Source organism: Pristiophorus japonicus, chromosome 4 (assembly GCF_044704955.1).
Source record: "Pristiophorus japonicus isolate sPriJap1 chromosome 4, sPriJap1.hap1, whole genome shotgun sequence".
Classification (NCBI taxonomy): domain Eukaryota; kingdom Metazoa; phylum Chordata; class Chondrichthyes; family Pristiophoridae; genus Pristiophorus; species Pristiophorus japonicus.
The window spans coordinates 5378198-5398327 of record NC_091980.1 but is presented as its reverse complement, the minus strand read 5'-3'; positions in this window follow the sequence as shown (position 1 = coordinate 5398327).

Here is a 20130-nt window from a genome sequence, read left to right as displayed (position 1 = left end):
AGTCGTTGAGGAAAGGGTGGGTGGGACTGGTTTGCCGCACACTCCTTCTACTGCCTGCGCTTGACCTCTGCATGCTCTCGGTTTTGAGACTCGAGATGCTCAGCACGGAAGGAGGCCATTTCGGCCCATCATGTCCACGCCGGCTAATGAGGCTATCCAGCCTAATCCCACTTTCCAGCTCTCGGTCCGTAACCCGGCAGGCTGCAGCATTTCAAGTGCACACCCAAATACTTTTTGAATGTGGTGAGGGTTTCTGCCTCTACCACCCTTTCAGGCCGTGAGTTCCAGACTCCCACCACCGTCTGCATGAAGAAATTTCTGTTAACAACTGTATTAAAACACAACTTGTTTTTATATAGTGTCTTTAACACAGTGAAATATCCCAAGGCGCATCACAGGAGTATTATGAGACAAACAATTTGACACTGAGCCCCACACGGAGAAATTAGCGCAGGTGTCCAAAAGCTTGGTCAAAGAGGTAGGTTCTAAGGAGCATCTTGAAGGAGTGTAGAGAGGTGATGGGACTTGGTGCGAGTTAGGACACGTAGCTGAATTTTGGATCACCTCTAGTTTTACCTAGGGTAGAATGTGGGAGGCCAGCCAGGAGTGCGTTGGAGTAGTCAAGGTAACATCCCATCATAGGCAGTCCCTCAAAGTGAGGATGACTTGCTTCCAAGCCAAAAAGGGATGAGTTCACAGGTGTTTCAATGAAGGACCTAATATTCCAGATCCCGAACTACATGTTGAAGGGTGGAAGATGCCTGTGCGTGGATTTTTTTTAACGTGGGTGGCCGTTGCACACCAGCCACCACACGGGCCTTGACAGAGCGAGGTCTTGGTCCAGTGGCAAGGGTTAACCAGGACGACAAAGGCACGGATGATAAAGCAGACAAACTCATAAGCTAGTAGTTCAACATCACCCAGAGGAAGTGCAGCCGGAGTGTAATGCAGGCTAACAGCGTAACATTCCCTGCCACAGAGGGAGAATGTTTAGATCATTTAAGATTCCATTGACTCTCCCATCACGTTTCTGCTCAAGCCACAGAAAGCTCCAATTTCCCAGTGAAACTACTGCCAGCTGCGAGCTTCTCCTGAACGAGCGAGAAGGAGACAGCCAGGAAATGGCTTGCTTCCTGTGCTGGAGAAACTAGACTGAATGCACTTTGCTCAATGTGCAAAGTTCGAGAGCGTGGCGGGCTTTTACAAAGTAGATTGCATTAAACTGACAACCTGAGAGGATGAGTCTGTAACTGGTAATATTTCAATCTGGTTTTAATTGGGCGGTTTTGAAAGGGTCATTCTGGGTTTTCCGATGATTAGAGAGCAGTCTGCTCGCCATGGTCAATCGGGACTTGGAATCGGTGTGAATGAGTGCAGCAGTGAAGAGATACCCTCTGTAAGACAAAGGTAAAGCGGCAGTGTCCTGCCCACTCCCACCTGTGTCAGCCTGTATGTATTCCGTTGATGCGTCTCTTTCAGAAATGTATTTACAGCATAGCAACCCATTTTCTCATCTCCAGGTCCCGCAGCTGGTCTGGTGATCTCCCTTTCAGATGACAGCAGCTCTCTGCTCCCTCCCCAGCACCGCCCACACTTCCCTTTCCCTTTGTGTAAAGTAATCCGGAATAATGTTCAAATGGCACAACCCATACCAACCGCAACAACACAGGACACGCCTGTCCCCATTCCCCTCCCCCCAAGTGCAACAATACAGGACACGCCTCAACCAATCACAACAATGAGATACGTCCCCTGTCAAACTGCATGTTCTCCAAAAAAAGTGTCTAGAAATCGCCCCATAATCATTTGTTCATCATCATAGGCAATCCCTCCTATCGAGGATGACTTGCTTCCAAGCCAAAAAAGGATAAGTTCACAGGTGTTTCAATGAAGGACCTAATATTCTGGACCCTGAAGGGTGGAAGATGCCTGTGCGTGGACCTTTTTTAACGTGTGCTGGCCGTTGTACACCAGCCACCACACGGGCTTGGTCCAGTGGCAAGGGTTAACCAGGATGACTGGAGACCTGCTCTGCTGCACAGACCTAGTGCGCGCACATACAATATACATTAATGATTTAGATGAAGGAATTGAGTGTAGTATCTCCAAGTTTGCAGATAACACTAAGCTGGGCGGCGGTGTGAGCTGTGAGGCTGCAGGGTGACTTGGACAGGTTAGGTGAGTGGGCAAATGCATGGCGGAAGCAGTATAATGTGGATAAATGTGAGGATATCCACTTTGGGGGCAAAAACATGAAGGCAGAATAGGAAAAGGGGAGGTGCAACGAGATCTGGGTGTCATGATACATCAGTCATTGAAAGTTGGCATGCAGGTACAGCAGGCGGTGAAGTAGGCCAATGTTGGCCTTCATAACTAGGGGATTTGAGTATAGGAGCAGGGAGGTCTTACTGCAGTTGTACAGGGCCTTAGTGAGACCTCACCTGGAATATTGTGTTCAATTTTGGTCTCCTAATCTAAGGAAGGACGTACTTGCTATTGAGGGAGTGCAGCGAAGGTTCACCAGACTGATTCACAGGATGGTGGGACTGTCATATGAGGAGAGACTGAATTGACTGGGCCTGTATTCACTGGAGATTAGAAGGATGAGCGGGGATCTCATAGAAATATATAAAATTCTGACTGGATTGGACAGGTTAGATGCAGGAAGAATGTTCCTGATGTTGGGGAAGTCCAGAACCAGGGGACACAGTCTAAGGATAAGGGGTAAGCCATTGTTAATACAAAAGCAAAATACTGCGGATGCTGAAATCCAGAATAAAAACAGAACACGCTGGAAATCTCAGCGGGTCAGGCAACATCTGTGGAAAGGAGGCAGAGTTAACGTTTCGGGTCGATGACCCTTCGTCAGAACTGGAGAGTGTTCAGAAAGAACAGATTCTTAACAAGCACTGAAAGAACATAAGAAATAGGAGCAGGAGTAGGCCCCGCGAGCCTGCTCCGCCATTTAATAAGATCATGGCTGATCCGCTCATGGACTCAGCTCCACTTCCCTGTCTGCTCCCCATAACCTCTTATTCCCTTATCGGTTAAGAAACTGTCTATCTCTGTCTTAAATTTATTCAATATCCCAGCTTCCACAGCTCTCTGAGGCAGTGAATTCCACAGATTTACAACCCCCTGAGAAAATAAATTTCTCCTCATCTCAGTTTTAATTCTAAGATTATGCCCCCTAGTTCTAGTCTCCCCCATCAGTGGAAACATTCTCTTTGCTTCCACCTTGTCAAGCCCCCTCATAATCTTATACGTTTCAATAAGATCACCTCTCAATCTTCTGAATTCCAATGAGTAGAGGCTCAACCTACTCAACCTTTCCTCGTAAGTCAATCCCCTCATCTCTGGAATCAACCTAGTGAACCTTCTCTGAACTGCCTCCAAAGCAAGTATATCCTTTCGTAAATATGGAAACCAAAACTGCATGCAGTGTTCCAGGTGTGGCCACACCAATACTCTGTATAACTGTAGCAAGACTTCTCTGCTTTTATATTCCATTCCCTTTGCAATAAAAGCCAAGATTCCATTGGCCTTCCTGATCACTTGCTGTACCTGCATACTAACCTTTTGTGTTTCATGCACAAGTACCCCCAGGTCCCGCTGTACTGCGGCACTTTGCAATCTTTCTCCATTTAAATAATAACTTGCTCTTTGATTTTTTTTCTGCCAAAGTGCATGACCTCACACTTTCCAACATTATACTCCATCTGCCAAATTTTTGCTCACTCACTTAGCCTGTCCATGTCCTTTTGTAGATTTTTTGTGTCCTCCTCACACGTTGCTTTTCCTCCCATTTTTGTATCATCAGCAAACTTGGCTATGTTACACTCGGTCCCTTCTTCCAAGTCGTTAATATAGACTGTAAATAGTTGGGCTCCCAGCCCTGATCCCTGCGTTACTAGTTACTGATTGCCAACCCATGAATGAACCATTTATCCCGACTCTCTGTTTCCTGTTCGTTAGCCCAATCCTCTATCCATGCTTAATATATTATCCCCAACCACATGAACTTTTATCTTGTGCAGTAACCTTTTATATGGCACCTTGTCAAATGCCTTCTGGAAGTCCAAATACACCACATCCACTGGTTCCCGCTTATCGACCCTCGTTGTTACATCCTCAAAGAATTCCAGCAAATTTGTCAAACATGACTTCCCCTTCATAAATCCATGCTGACTCTGCCTGACTGAATTATGCTTTTCCAAATGTCCTGCTACTGCTTCTTTAATAATGGACTCCAACATTTTCCCAACCAGATGTTAGGCTAACTGGTCTAGTTTCCTGCTTTTTGTCTGCCTCCTTTTTTAAATAGGGCCATTACATTTGCAGTTTTCCAATCTGCTGGGACCTCCCCAGAATCCAGGGAACTTTGGTAAACTACAACCAATGCATCCACAATCCCTGCTGCTACTTCTCTTAAGACCCTAGGATGCAAGCCCTCAGGTCCAGGGGATTTACCTGCCTTTAGTCCCATTATCTTACTGAGTACCACCTCCTTAGTGATTGTGATTGTGTTAAGTTCCATCCCCCCCCATAGTCCCTTGACTATCCGCTGTTGGGATATTGTTAGTGTCCTCTACCGTAAAGACTGATACAAAATATTTGTTCAGAGTTTCTGCCATCTCCATGTTCCCCATTACTAATTCTCTGGTCTCGTCCTCTAAGGGACCAACATTTACTTTAGCCAGTCTTTTCCTTTTTATATACCTATAGAAACTCTTGCTATCTGTTTTTTATTTTGTGCTAGTTTACTTTCATAGTCTATCTTCTTAATCATTTTTTTTAGTCACTCTTTGCTGGCTTTTAATAGCTTCCCAATCTTCTGTCCTCCCACTAGTTTTGGCCATTTTGTATGCCCTTGTTTTTAATTGGATACCATCCTTTATTTCTTTAGCTAGCCACGGATGGCTATCTTTTCTCTTACACCCTTTCCTCCTCACTGGAATATATAAATGGGGAGGGGAATAAAGAACAAAAGGGAAGATCTGTGATAGGGTGGAAGGCAGGAGAGATTAGAGAGACAAAAGGAATGATGGGCCAAATTCAAATGGTAATGCGAGGAGTTCGAAAACCATTAGTCAAGATAGGGTGTGAATGGCAGGATAATGACCAATTGCCATTAGAGACAAGGAGAAAAAAAGAAACAGGCTCGGGGGGAGGGGGGAAGAGAGCCAAAGATTGGCAGCGGTTACGCTCTGAAATTGTTGAACTCGATGTTGAGTCCAGAAGGCTATAAAGTGCCTAAACAAAAGATGAGGTGCTGTTCCTCGAGTTTGCGTTGAGCTTCATTGGAACAGTGTAGGAGACCGAGGATGGAGAGGTCAGAGTGGGAGTTGAATGGAGAATTAAAGTGACAGGCGACCGGATGCTCAAGATCACACTTGTTGTTAATGATGGGGCAAAGGGAAGAAATGCACAAGAGGGTGGGGTCAGAGGAACAGAACAATCTGAGCGGAGCACTTAATGGGGCTGAATATATATTTTTATAAAGCAATATATTACATTAAAATGTCAGTAAAATCTACTTGATTTTATACAGTATTGTTTCTCCCTCCTCTATCATGTTGAGTTGCCCCAGGCTGATAACTTTTGCGTTAGTCAGCAAGATTCAATTTTTGCCGACTGACTAACTTTAATGGATGGTGAAGGTTCCTTTTGGCTAAATTAACTGCTCATAAAATAACTAAAATTCACGAGTGTCAGTGAGTGCATCTTTTCACCCTTTTAGCTTTGACTCAAGGGCACCTTGTCTGGTAGAACATTTTAAATGTGACGCGTCTTCCGGGTGGAGGCCGGTCACATGCGCGGCTCTTCCGACTTGGAGTCTTCCGCAGCAACCGGATTTGGTAGGTAAACTCTCCCTTGGAATCTTTTAATTATTTTCAGAGAATGTATTTGAAACTTTTCCAATTGGCCCGAGTAACTACTTAACTTGTGGTAAGAAGGTAGTTGTCATTTCTCCCAGAAGTCCCAGAGACAGTAGGCGGCCATTCAGCCCCTCGAACCTGTTCCAATCAGCCTACCCAAGGTTCTGGGAAAGTTCGAATTGCATTTGGCTCAGTTTTGGAACTCTGGCGAAGTTGTTGAGGTTTTATAAACTTCTTTCTAGGATTAGCATAGAAAATACCAAAAGGTTTGTAAACACTTGAGTGTGTCAAAGCTGTAAAGTAGAGCCGGCCCAAAGTTTGTTCCACAGGGGCTCCGGGCCGATGCTGATTCAGTTGGGCTGCGCTGGGGCCTCGCCGATGGTGACAATGGCGGCGCGCCGCTCCCACAGTGCACCACGGTGGTGAATCCGCTCCAAGCCCTGGCTGCACCCTGGCGCGCATGCGCATTTCCCCCCTTGACAAAGCGGCCCCACCTATGGCTGTAGCAGGAGGAAGCACCAGTCTGGACCTGCAGCACAGCAACCCTCCTGAGTCTTTGCCTCAACAACCTCCCATCGCTTCCCAACAAGACCGTGACATACTCTGGAAAACATTGGCTCCCGGTCCACAAAGCCTCAATTTTAAATTCTCATCCTTGTTTTCAAATCCCTCCATGGCCCTCACCTTTCTCTAATCTCCTCCAGACCCTTCACCCCTCCCTAGCTCTGTAACCCCCCTCCAGCCCTAAACCCACCCTATCCCTGTAATCTCCTCCAGCCCTACAACCCACCCTATCCCTGTAATCTCCTCCAGCCCCTTCACCCCTCCCTAGCTCTGTAATCTCCTCCAGCCCTAAACCCTCCCTATTCCTGTAACCCCCTCCAGCCCTAAACCCTCCCTATCCCTGTAATCTCCTCCAGCCCTACAACCCTCCCTATCCCTGTAATCTCCTCCAGCCCTACAACCCTCCCTATCCCTGTAATCTCCTCCAGCCCTACAACCCTCCTATCCCTGTAACCCCCTCCAGCCCTACACCCCTCCCTATCCCTGTAATCTCCTCCAGCCCTACAACCCTCCCTATCCCTGTAATCTCCTCCAGCCCTACAACCCACCCTATCCCTGTAATCTCCTCCAGCCCTACAACCCTCCCTATCACTGTAATCGCCTCCAGCCCTACAACCCTCCCTGTCTCTGTAACTTCCTCCAGCCCCTACAACCCTCCCAATCTCTGTAATCTCCTCCAGCCCTACAACCCACCCTATCCCTGTAATCTCCTCCAGCCCTACAACCCTCCCTATCACTGTAATCGCCTCCAGCCCTACAACCCTCCCTGTCTCTGTAACTTCCTCCAGCCCCTACAACCCTCCCAATCTCTGTAATCTCCTCCAGCCCTACAACCCACCCTATCCCTGTAATCTCCTCCAGCCCTACAACCCTCCCTTTCTCTAACTTCCTACAGCCCTCCCAATCTCTGTAACCCCCCTCCAGCCCTAAACCCTTCCTATCCCTGTAATCTCCTCCAGCCCTACAACCCTCCCTATCCCTGTAATCTCCTCCAGCCCTACAACCCTCCCTATCCCTGTAATCTCCTCCAGCCCTACAACCCACCCTATCCATGTAATCTCCTCCAGCCCTACAACCCACCCTATCCCTGTAATCTCCTCCAGCCCTACAACCCTCCCTGTCTCTGTAACTTCCTCCAGCCCCTACAACCCTCCCAATCTCTGTAATCTCCTCCAGCCCCTACACCCCTCCCTATCTCTGTAACCTCCTCTAGCCCCTACACCCCTCCGTATGTCTGTAACCTCCTCTAGCCCCTACACCTCTCCGTATGTCTGTAACCTCCTCCAGCCGTACACCCCTCCCAATCTCTGTAACCTCCTTTAGCCCCTACACCCCTCCCTATCTCTGTAACCTCTTCCAGCCCCTACAACCCTCCCTATGTCTGTAACCTCCTACAACCCCCCAAGATCTTTCTGCTCCTCCAATTCTGGCCTCTCGAGCATCTCGCCAATTTTCATCACTCCACCATTGGCGGCTGCATTTTCAGCTGCCATGCCTGAAATTGCCGTCCTAAACCTCTCTGCCACTCTCTTCTTGAAGACGCTCCTTCAAGCATACCTCTTTGTCCAAGCTCACCTGTCTTAATATCTCCTTAGGTGGCCCAGTGTCAAACTTTGTTTGATAATCGCTCCTGTGAAGCGCCTTGGGATGTTTTACAACATTAAAGGAGCTATATAAACACAAGTTGTTGTGATGTGGTATAAAAAGGTCCCCAAAATTCATTCTCGGGATGTGGGCATCGCTGGCAAGGCTGGCATTTATTGCTCGTCCCTAATTGCCCCTTGAGAAGGTGGTGGTGAGCCGCCTTCTTGAACCGCTGCAGTCCGTGTGGTGAAGGTGCTCCCACAGTGTTGTTACGGAGGGAGTTCCAGGATTGTGACCCAGCGACGATGAAGGAACGGCCGATATATTTCCAAGTCAGGATGGCCATAGAGAATCATAGAAATTTACAGCACGGAAGGAGGCCATTTCGACCCATCACGCCAGCCGACAAAGAGCTATCCAACCTAATCCCACTTTCGAGCTCTCGGTCCGTAGCCCTGTAGGTTACGGCACTTCAGGTGCACATCCAAGTACTTTTTAAATGTGGTGAAGGTTTCTGCCTCTACCACCCTTTCAGGCAGTGAGTTCCAGACTCCCACCACCCTCTGGGTGAAGAGATTTCCCCTCAAATCCCCTCTAAACCTCCCCCCAATTACTTTAAATTTATACCCTCTGGCTGTTGACTTCTCTGCTAAGGGAAATAGATTCTTCCTATCCACTCTATCCAGGCCCCTCATAATTTTATACACCTCAATGAGGTCTCCTCTCAGCCTCCTCTGTTCCAAGGAAAACAAACCCAGCCTATCCAAACTGTCCTCATAGCTTAGATTCTCCAGTCCAGGTAACATCCTCGTAAATCTCCTCTGTACCCTCTCCAGTGCAATCACGTCCTTTCTGTAATGTGGTGACCAGAACTGCACGCAGTGCTCCAGCTGTGGCCAAACTAGTGTTTTATACAGTTCAAGCATAACCTCCCTGCTCTTGTATTCTATGCCTCAGCTAATAAAGACTGAGGTTCTGCCCACCTGACCAGTTGATCGATATTTTCCTGCAGTCTGCAGCTTTCTTCTTCATTATCAGCCACACAGCCGATTTTAGTATCATCTGCAAACTGCTTAATCATACCCCCAACATTCAATATGTGACTTGAAGGGGAACGTGGAGGTGGTGGTGTTCCCATGCACCTGCTGCCCTTGTCCTTCTAGGGGGTAGAGGTCGCGGGTTTGGGAGGTGCTGCCGAAGAAGCCTTGGCGAGTTGCTGCAGTGCATCTTGTAGATGGTACACACTGCAGCCAGGCGGCGCCGGTGGTGGAGGGAGTGAATGTTGAAGGTGGTGGATGGGGGGCCGATCAAGCGGCTGCTTTGTCCTGGATGGTGTCGAGCTTCTTAAGTGTTGTTGGAGCTGCACTCATCCAAGCAAGTGGAGAGTGTTCCATCACACGCCTGACTTGTGCCTTGTAGATGGTGGAAAGGCTTTGGGGAGTCAGGAGGTGAGACACTCGCCGCAGAATACCCAGCCTCTGACCCGCTCTTGTGGCCACAGTATTTATGTGGCTGGTCCAGTTAAGTTTCTGGTCAATGGTGACCCCCAGGATGTTGATGGTGGGGGATTCGGCGATGGTAATGCCGTTGAATGTCAAGGGGAGGTGGTTAGACTCTCGCTTGTTGGAGATAGTCATTGCCTGGCACTTGTGTGTCGTGAATGTTACTTGCCACTTATCAGCCCAAGCCTGAATGTTGTCCAGATCTTGCTGTATGCGGGCACGGACTGCTCCATTATCTGAGGAGTTGTGAATGGAACTGAACACTGTGCAGTCATCAGCGAACATCCCCACTTCTGACATGATGGAGGGAAGGTCATTGATGAAGCAGCTGAAGATGGTTGGGCCTAGGACACTGTCCTGAGGATCTCCTGCAGCGATGTCCTGGGGCTGAGATGATTGACCTCCAACCACCACAACCATCTTCCTTTGTGCTGGATATGACTCCAGCCAGTGAGGAGTTTTCCCCCTGATTCCCATTGACTTCAGTTTTACTCGGGCTCCTTGATGCCACACTCGGTCAAATGCTGCCTTGATGTCGAGGGCAGTCACTCTCACCTCACCTCTGGTATTCAGCTGTTTTGTCCATGTTTGGACCAAGGCTGTAATGAGGTCCGGAGCCGAGAGGTCCTGACAGAACCCAAACTGAGCATCGGTGAGCAGGTTATTGGTGAGTAAGTGCCGCTTGATAGCACTGTCGATGACACCTTCCATCACTTTGCTGATGATTAAGAGAAGATTGAAGGGGTGGAAATTGGGCAGATTGGAGCACCGAGGCTGTCGGGGCCCGCTGGAAGGAGCACTTCGAAGATCTCAATCGAGACTCTGCCTTTGACCTGCGTGTTCTCGACTCTAGCCCGCAGCATGCTACCCGCCACCACCTCAATAAAACCCAACACTGCACGAGGTCGGCAAAGCCATAAGACAGCTTAACAACGACAAGGCTACGGGAGTGGATGGAATCCCTGCAGGCGCTGAAGTATGGCGGAGAGGCACTGTTGGCACGAATACATGACCTCATCTCTCTCATCTGGAGGGAGGAGAGCATGCCGGGAGATCTCAGATGCAGTGATCGTGACCATCTTTAAAAAAGAGGACAAGTCCGACTGCGGCAACCACAGGGGAATCTCCCTGTTATCAGCCACTGGGAAAGTCATCGCTAGAATTCTCCTCAATCGTCTTCTCCCTGTGGCCAAGGAGCTCCTCCCGGAGCACAGTGCGCATTTCGTCCTCTATGGGACACAATGGACATGAATTTTGCAGTGCGACAGCTGCAGAAATAATGCAGGGTACAGCGCCAGCCCTTACACATGGCCGCCTTCGACCTTACAAAGGCCTTTGACACTGTCAACCGCGAGGGTCTATGGAGCGTTCTCCTCCGTTTCAGATGCCCCCAAAAGTTCGTCATCCTGCACCTGCTCCACGACGACATGCAACAGATCCACTACAAACCCAATCCACGTCCAAACCGGGGTCAAACAGGACTGCGTCATCGCTCCAACCTTCTTCTCAATCTTCCTCGCTGCCATGCTCCACCTCACAGTCAACAAGCTCCCCGCTGGAGTGGAACTAAACTACAGAACCAGTGGGAACATGTTCAACCTTCGCCATCTCCAGGCCAGGTCCAACCTCTGTCGTCGAGTACAGCACGCGGACTGCATCTGCGTCTGTGCACATGCAGAGGCTGAACTCCAGGACATAGTCGACGTATTTACTGAAAGCATGGGCCTTATGCTAAACATCTGTAAGACAAAGGTCCTCCACCAGCCTGTCCTCGCCGGACTACGTGAGCCATTTCCAACACCTTGGGAGCCTCCTATCAACAAGAGCAGACATTGACGACAAGATTCAACACCACCTTCGGCCGCCTGAGGAAAAGAGTGTTCGAAGACCAGTCCCTCAAAACTGCCACCAAGCTTCATGGTCTACAGGGCTGTAGTAATATCCGCCTTCCTGTATGGCTCAGAGACATGGACCATGTACAGTAGACACCTCAAGTCGCTGGAGAAATACCACCAACGATGCCTCCGCAACATCCTACAAATCCCCTGGGAGGACAGACGCACAAACATTAGTGTCCTCGACCAGGCCAACATCCCCAGCATTGAAGCACTGACCACACTCGACCAGCTCCGCTGGGCGGGCCACATCGTTCGCATGCCAGACACGAGACTCCCAAAGCAAGCGCTCTACTCGGAAGCAAAGAGTAGGAGTAAATGGGTATTTTTCAGAATGGCAGGCAATGATTAGTGGGGTACCGCAAGGTTCTGTGCTGGGGCCCCAGCTGTTTACATTGTACATTAATGATTTAGACGAGGGGATTAAATGTAGTATCTCCAAATTTGCAGATGACACTAAGTTGGGTGGCAGTGTGAGCTGCGAGGAGGATGCTGTGAGGCTGCAGAGTGACTTGGATAGGTTAGGTGAGTGGGCAAATGCATGGCAGATGAAGTATAATGTGGATTGTGTGGTTATCCACTTTGGTGGTAAAAATAGAGAGACAGACTATAATCTGAATGGTGACAGATTAGGAAAAGGGAAGGTGCAACGAGACCTGGGTGTCATGGTACATCAGTCATTGAAGGTTGGCATGCAGGTACAGCAAGCGGTTCAGAAAGCAAATGGCATGTTAGCCTTCATAGCGAGGGGATTTGAGTACAGGGGCAGGTAGGTGTTGCTACAGTTGTACAGGTCCTTGGTGAGGCCACACCTGGAGTATTGTGTATAGTTTTGGTCTCCTAACTTGAGGAAGGACATTCTTGCTATTGAGGGAGTGCAACAAAGGTTCACCAGACTGATTCCCGGGATGGCGGGACTGACATATCAAGAAAGACTGGATCAACTGGGCTTGTATTCACTGGAGTTCAGAAGAATGAGAGGGGATCTCATAGAAACGTTTAAAATTCTGAAGGGTTTAGACAGGTTAGATGCAGGAAGAATGTTCCCAATGTTGGGGAAGTCCAGAACCAGGGGTCACAGTCTAAGGATAAGGGGTAAGCCATTTAGGACCGAGATGAGGAGAAACTTCTTCACCCAGAGAGTGGTGAACCTGTGGAATTCTCTACCACAGAAAGTTGTTGAGGCCAATTCACTAAATATATTCAAAAAGATGTAGTCCTTACTACTAGGGGGATGGCGAGAAAGCAGGAATGGGGTACTGAAGTTGCATGTTCAGCCATGAACTCATTGAATGGCGGTGCAGGCTAGAAGGCCCGAATGGCCGACTCCTGCACCTATTTTCTATGTTTCTATAACTCCTACACGGCAAATGAGCCAAAGGTGGGCAGGGGAAGCATTACAGGGACATCCTCAAAACCTCCCTGATAAAGTGAAATGTTCCCACCGACACCTGGGAGTCCCTGGCCAAAGATCGCCCTAAGTGGAGGAAGTGCATCCGGGAGGGCGCTGAGCACCTCGAGTCTCATCACCGAAACAATGCAGAAACCAAGCGCAGGCAGCGGAAGGAGCGTGCGGCAAACCTGCCCCACCCACCCTTTCCCTCAACCACTATCTGTCCCACCTGTGACTCTCATATTGGACTGTTCAGCCAGCTAAGAACTCATTTTAAGAGTGGAAGCAAGTCTTCCTCGATTCCGAGGGATTGCCTATGATGATGATGAATTGGGCAGATTGGATTTGACCTGCGATTTGTGGCCAGGGCATACCTGGGCCGTTTTCCACATTGTGGGGTAGATGCCAATGTTGTAGTTGTATTAAACAGCTTAGCTAGAGGGGCTGAATGGCCTCCTCCTATTCCTGTGTCTGGCTCTTGTTAGTAACAGACCGGATAAGGACGGCAGATTTCCTTCCCTAAAGGGCATTAGTGAACCAGATGGGTTTTTACGACAATCCGGTAGTTTCATGGCCACCATTACTGAGACTAGCTTTTTAATTCCAGATTTAATTAACTGAATTTAAATTCCCCAGCTGCCGTGGTGGGATTTGAACTCCTGTCTCTGGATCATTAGTCCAGGCCTCTGGATTACCGGTCCAGTGACATAACCACTGAGCTACCTTGTATGGCATGTAATGCCGGGTAGTCCGTCCGGCATGTGATGTCCGTCCACACAAGGTCGACAATCTCCCGGACACTTGCTGTCAAAGCTGTCGAGTGATGAATGGCCACTGGGGCAAGTTAACCAGAGGTCTGCTGTATCTGATCTGGGGGAGGGGGCGGGGCGGGGCAGGGAGAACCTTCAGGAAGAGCCGAGGTTCTGCGGCCCGGAATGTCGGCCTGCATTCCTCCCCCTTTCAGCTGCCCTGTGTTTCCAACATTCTCGGTTTGTGTTCAACATTGTAGGCTGTCCGGTGGGGCGAATCAAGAACGAGGGGGCATAATCTGAAAATTAGAGCCAGGCCGTTCAGGGGTGAGCCTCCCTATCTCTGTAATCTCCTCCAGCCCCTATACCACTCCCTATCTCTGTAATCTCCTCCAGCCCCTACACCACTCCCTATCTCTGTAATCTCCTCCAGCCCCTATACCACTCCCTATCTCTGTAATCTCCTCCAGCCCCTACACCACTCCCTATCTCTGTAATCTCCTCCAGCCCCTACAACACTCCCTATCTCTGTAATCTCCTCCAGCCCCTACACCACTCCCTATCTCTGTAATCCCCTCCAGCCCCTCGAACCCTCCCTATCTCTGTAATCTCCTCCAGCCACTACAACCCTCCCTATCTCTGTAATCTCCTCCAGCCCCTACAACCCTCCCTATCTCTGTAATCTCCTCCAGCCCCTACACCACTCCCTATCTCTGTAATCCCCTCCAGCCCCTCGAACCCTCCCTATCTCTGTAATCTCCTCCAGCCCCGACAACCCTCCCTATCTCTGTAATCTCCTCCAGCCCCTACAACCCTCCCTATCTCTGTATTCTCCTCCAGCCCCTACAACCCTCCCTATCTCTGTAACCTCCTCTAGCCCCTACAACCCTCCCTATCTCTGTAATCTCCTCCAGCCCCGACAACCCTCCCTATCTCTGTAACCTCCTCTAGCCCCTACAACCCTCCCTATCTCTGTAATCTCCTCCAGCCCCTACAACCCTCCCTATCTCTATTCTCCTCCAGCCCCTACAACCCTCCCTATCTCTGTATTCTCCTCCAGCCCCTACAACCCTCCCTATCTCTGTAATCTCCTCCAGCCCTGCAACCCCCTGAGATATCTGCGCTCCTCTAATTCTGCCCCCCTGACCATCCCTGATTATAATCGCTCCACCATTGGTGGCCGTGCCTTCTGTTGCCTGGGCCCCAAGCTCTGGAACTCCCTCCCTAAACCTCTCTACCTCTCTTTCCTCCTTCAAGACGCTCCTTAAAACCTACCTCTTTGACCAAGCTTTTGGTCATCTGTGCTAATTGCTACTTGTGTGGTTCGGTGTCGAAGTTTTATCTCTTAACACTCCTGTGAAACACCTTGGGAGGTTTCACTACATTAAAGGTGCTGTATAAATACAAGTTGTTGATATGAGGAAGCACTTCTTCACACAAAGGGCAGTGGGAATCTGGAACTCACTGCCCCCCAAAAAGCGGGTCGAGTGGAGTCTTCAAGGCTGAGATCGCTAGATTTTTGTTGGGTAAGGGTATCGAGGGATAGGAAGCTAGAGCAGGTAAATGGAGTTGGGATACAGATCAGCCGTAATCTGACTGAACGGCCTCCTCTTCCTGTGTCCGGCTCTTGTTAGTGAGAGACTGGGTTGTGGGGGAGGGTGGGAGAGACACTCGATCCTTGTTCAGGGACTGCTGGTTGTCGGCCGCACCTGACGCTGCTTTGAGGTGAAGGGTCGCAGACTGAAAAAGCCTCGATGTTAACGAGCACGGTGATTCAATCGGGATCCGGACCTTCGGCTGCCCAGATACCGGGCTGGCGGGAGAGTGTCACTGGACACACCACTCCGTTACTGTCCTGCAGGGTAAGGAATTTACCTCCCAGGATTCCGGCTGTGTGTTTCAGTGTTGTGCAACAACAACTTGTATTTATATAGTGCCTTTAATGTAGTAAAACATCCCAAGGCGCTTCACAGGAGCGAGTATCAAATAAAGTTTGACACCGGGCCAGCTAAGGAGATATTAGGGCAGGTGACCAAAAGCTTGGTCAAAGAGGTAGGTTTTAAGGAGCGTCGTGAAGGAGGAGAGAGAGAGAGAGAGAGAGAGGCGGAGAGGTTTAGGGAGGGAATTCCAGAGCTTGGGGCCCAGGCAACAGAAGGCACGGCCACCGATGGTTGAGCGATTATAATATACTCAAGAGGGCAGAATTAGAGGAGCGCAGACATCGTGGAGATGGAGGAGATTACAGAGATAGGGGGGGGGCGAGCCCATGGAGGGATTTGAAAACAAGAATGAGAATTTTGAAATCAAGTTGTTGTTTAACCGGGAGCCAATGTAGGTCGGCGAGCACAGGGGGTGATGGGTGAGCGGGACTTGGTGCGAGCTAGGACACGGGCAGTCGAGTTTCGGATCGCCTCTAGTGTATGTACGGTAGAATGTGGGAGGGCAGCCAGGGAGTGTGTTGGAATAGCCAAGTCTAGAGGTAGCAAAGGCACGGATGAGAGCTTCAGCAGCGGATGAGCTGAGGCACGGGGCGGAGACGGGCGATGTTACGGAGATTGAAATAGGCGGTCTTAGTTATCCTGCGAATATGTGGTGGGAAGCTCATTTCAGGGTCAAACGGAAGAAAGACTGTTGCCTAGAAGATTTGTGGCAGTATGATCCCAGCAAATAGTGGGGCCATAGTAAACACCCTGTAAAGACCCACTCGCTCCCATCTCCCCTCCCCCGTACCCCCCCCCCCCGGATCAATGGGGTCTCGGTCCCACTCCTGCTGGGATGCTGTATGCACATCTGCTGTTATCAGGTGTTACTGCACCAATCGTGCAGAGTCCCAGCTGAAGGCTGAGGATTCAGGCCCCTGACTGATGCTACAGCCTCAAGGAGCGATTCAAATCGGGGCTGAATTAGAGCGCAGAATTCGAGGAGCGCAGAGAACTCGGGGGGGTGGGGGGGGGAGGGGTTGTGGGGCTGAAGGAGATTACATAGATGGGGAGGGGGCGAGGTCATGGAGAGGTTTGTAAACGAGGATGAGAACTTTTTAAATCGAGGCGTTGCTTAACCAGAAGCCAATATACGTCAGCGAGCACGGGTGGGGGGTGAGCTAGACCTGGTGCGAGTTGGGACACTGGGCAGCAGAGCTTCGGATGAGCTGAAGTTTATTCGGGGTGGAAGATGGGAGGATTGCTTTGAGCGTTTCGGGCTCGAGCTGTTTGTGAAGCTGTTACAGGACGATTATATTCCGTGTCCCGCAGGATGCACAATACAACTACTGTAGCTGGAGCAGTCTATTAGCGGTTCACCAGCTACTGGCACACAGTGCAGTATAACTGCAAACTACATGGTCTCCCTTACTTTCCGAAATAGTGCCCGTGGGCTCTTTTATATCGACCTGAGAGCGCAGACGGGACCTCGGTTTATCGTCTCATCCGAAAGATGGCCCCTCCGACAGTGCGGCGCTCCCTCAATACTGCCCCTCCGACAGTGCGGCGCTCCCTCAGTACTGCCCCTCCGACAGTGCAGCACTCCCTCAGTACTGCCCCTCCGACAGTGCGGCGCTCCCTCAGTACTGCCCCTCCGACAGTGCAGCACTCCCTCAGTACTGCCCCTCCGACAGTGCGGCGCTCCCTCAGTACTGCCCCTCCGACAGTGCGGCGCTCCCCTCAGTACTGCCCCTCCGACAGTGCGGCGCTCCCCTCAGTACTGCCCCTCCGACAGTGCGGCGCTCCCTCAGTACTGCCCCTCCGACAGTGCGGCGCTCCCTCAGTACTGCCCCTCCGACAGTGCGGCGCACCCTCAGTACTGCACTGGGAGTGTCAGCCTAGATTTTGTGCTCCAGTCTCTGGAGTGGGGCTTGAATCCACAACCGTCTGACTCGGAGGTGAGAGTGCTGGCCACTGAGTCTCTAAGTAAAACGTGACCCCGAATGGCCTACTCCTGCACCTATTTTCTATGTTTACTGCCGGGCATTGAGGTTATCTGATTGCATGCAGCATTCATAATAAGATAGATGAGTTGACAGCATAAATAGATATAAATGGGCGTGATCTGATAGCCATTACAGAGACGTGGTTGCAAGATGACCAAGGCTGGGAACTGAATATTCAGCAGTATTTGACAATTCGGAAGGACAGGCAGAAAGGAAAAGGAGGTGGGGTAGCTCTGTTAATAAACGATGAGATCAGTGCGTTAGTGAGAAACGATATTGTCTCAGAAGATCAAGATGTAGAATCAGTTTGGGTGGAGATAAGGAATAATAAGGGAAAAAGTCACTGGTGGGCGTAGTCTAGAGGCCCCCTAACTGTAGCTACACTGTTGGATGGAGTATAAATCAAGAAATAATGGAGGCTTGTAAAAAAAAAAAAAGGTACGGTAATAATCATGGGCGATTTTAACCTTCATATTGATTGGACAAAGCAAATTGGCCAGGGTAGCCTTGCGGAAGAGTTCATCGAGTGTATCCGGGATAGTTTCCTTGAACAGTACGTTGCGGAACCATCCGGGGTGCAGGCTATCTTAGATCTGGTACTGTGTAATGAGACAGGATTAATAAGTGATCTCATAGTAAAGGATCCTCTAGGAAAGAGTGATCATATAGCATGGTTGATTTTCAAATTCAGTTGGAGGATGAGAAAGTTGGATCTCAAACCAGTGTCCTAAGCTTAAATAAAGGCGATTACAAAGGTATGAGGGCAGAGTTGGCTAAAGTGGACTGGGAAAATAGATTAAAGTGTAAGACAGTTGATGAGCAGACATTTAAGGAGATATTTCATAATTCGCAACAAAAAATATATTCCAGTGAGAAGAAAAAGATTTTAAGAGAAGGGAGAACCATCTGCCTTAACTGAAGAAGTAAAGGATGGGATCAAGTTGAAAACAACGACATACAATGTGGCCAAGATTAGTGGGAGGCCAGAAGATTGGGAAACTTTTAAAAACCAGCAAAGCACGACTAAAGAGATAATAAAGAGAAAGAAGATGGATTATGAGCGTGAACTAGCAAGAAATATAAAAATAGATAGTAAGAGCTTCTACAGGTATATTAAAAAGGAAGAGAGTAGCTAAAATAAACGTTGGTCCCTTAGAGGATCAAATTGGGGAATTAATAATAGGGAACAGGGAAATGGCAGAGACTGAACAAATATTTTCTATCAGTCTTCCCGGTAGAAGACACTAAACATATCCCAATAATGGATAATCAAGGGGCTAGAGGGAGGGGGAACTTAAAATAATCACTATCACTATCACTAAAGAAAAAGTACTCGGTAAAATAATGGGACTAAAGGCGGCCAAGTCCTCTGGACCTGATGGCCGCATCCTAGCATCTTAAAAGAAGTGGCTGCAGAGATAGTGGATGCGTTGGTTGTAATCTACCAAAATTCCCTGGATTCTGGGGAGGTCCCAGCGAATTGGAAAACCGCAAATGTAACAACCCTATTTAAAAAAGGAGACAGACAGACAACAGGAAACTATAGGCCAGTTAGCCTAACCTCTGTTGTTGGGGAAAATGCTGGAGTCCATTATTAAGGAAGCAGTAGCGGGACATTTGGAAAAGCATAATACAGTCAAGCAGAGTCAGCATGGTTTCATGAAAGGGAAATCATGTTTGACAAATTTGCTGGAATTCTTTGAGGATGTAACAAGTAGGGTGGATAAAGGGGAACCAGTGGATGTGGTGTATTTAGACTTCCAGAAGGCATTCGATAAGGTGCCACATAAAAGGGGGGCAGTGCTGAGTGATGAGGACAGGCTGGTGTAGGACCTTTGTCTTACTAATGTTTAGCGTAAGGCCCATGCTTTCCTAGAGGACTGGCTAACCAGCAGAAAACAGAGTCGGGATAGATGGGTAATTTTCCAGTTGGCAAACTGTAACTAGTGGGGTGCCACAGGGATCGGTGCTGGGTCCTCAACTATTTACAATCTATATTAATAACTTAGGTGAAGGGACCGAGTATAATGTAGCCAAATTTGCTGATGATACAAAGATGGATGGGAAAGCAAGTTGTGAGGAGGACACAAAGAAACTGCAAAGGGATATAGATAGGCTAAGTGAGTGGGCAAAAATTTGGCAGATGGCGTATAATGTGGGAAAGTGTAAGGTTATCCACTTTGGCAGGAAAAATAAAAAAGCAAATTATTATTTAAACGGAGAAAGATTACAAAGTGCTGCAGTACAGAGGGACCTGGGGATCCTTGTGCATGAAACACAAAAAGTTAGTATGCAGGTACAGCAAGTAATCAGGAAGGTAAATGGAATGTTGGCCTTTATTAGTCGGGAAATTGTGTTGGGGAAATTGATGGGATTGAAGGCCGATAAATCCCCAGGGCCTGATGGACTGCATCCCAGAGTACTTAAGGAGGTGGCCTTGGAAATAGCGGATGCATTGACAGTCATTTTCCAACATTCCATAGACTCTGGATCCGTTCCTATGGAGTGGAGGGTAGCCAATGTAACCCCACTTTTTAAAAAAGGAGGAGAGAGAGAAAAGGAATTATAGACCGGTCAGCCTGACATCGGTAGTGGGTAAAATGATGGAATCAGTTATTAAGGATGTCATAGCAGCGCAT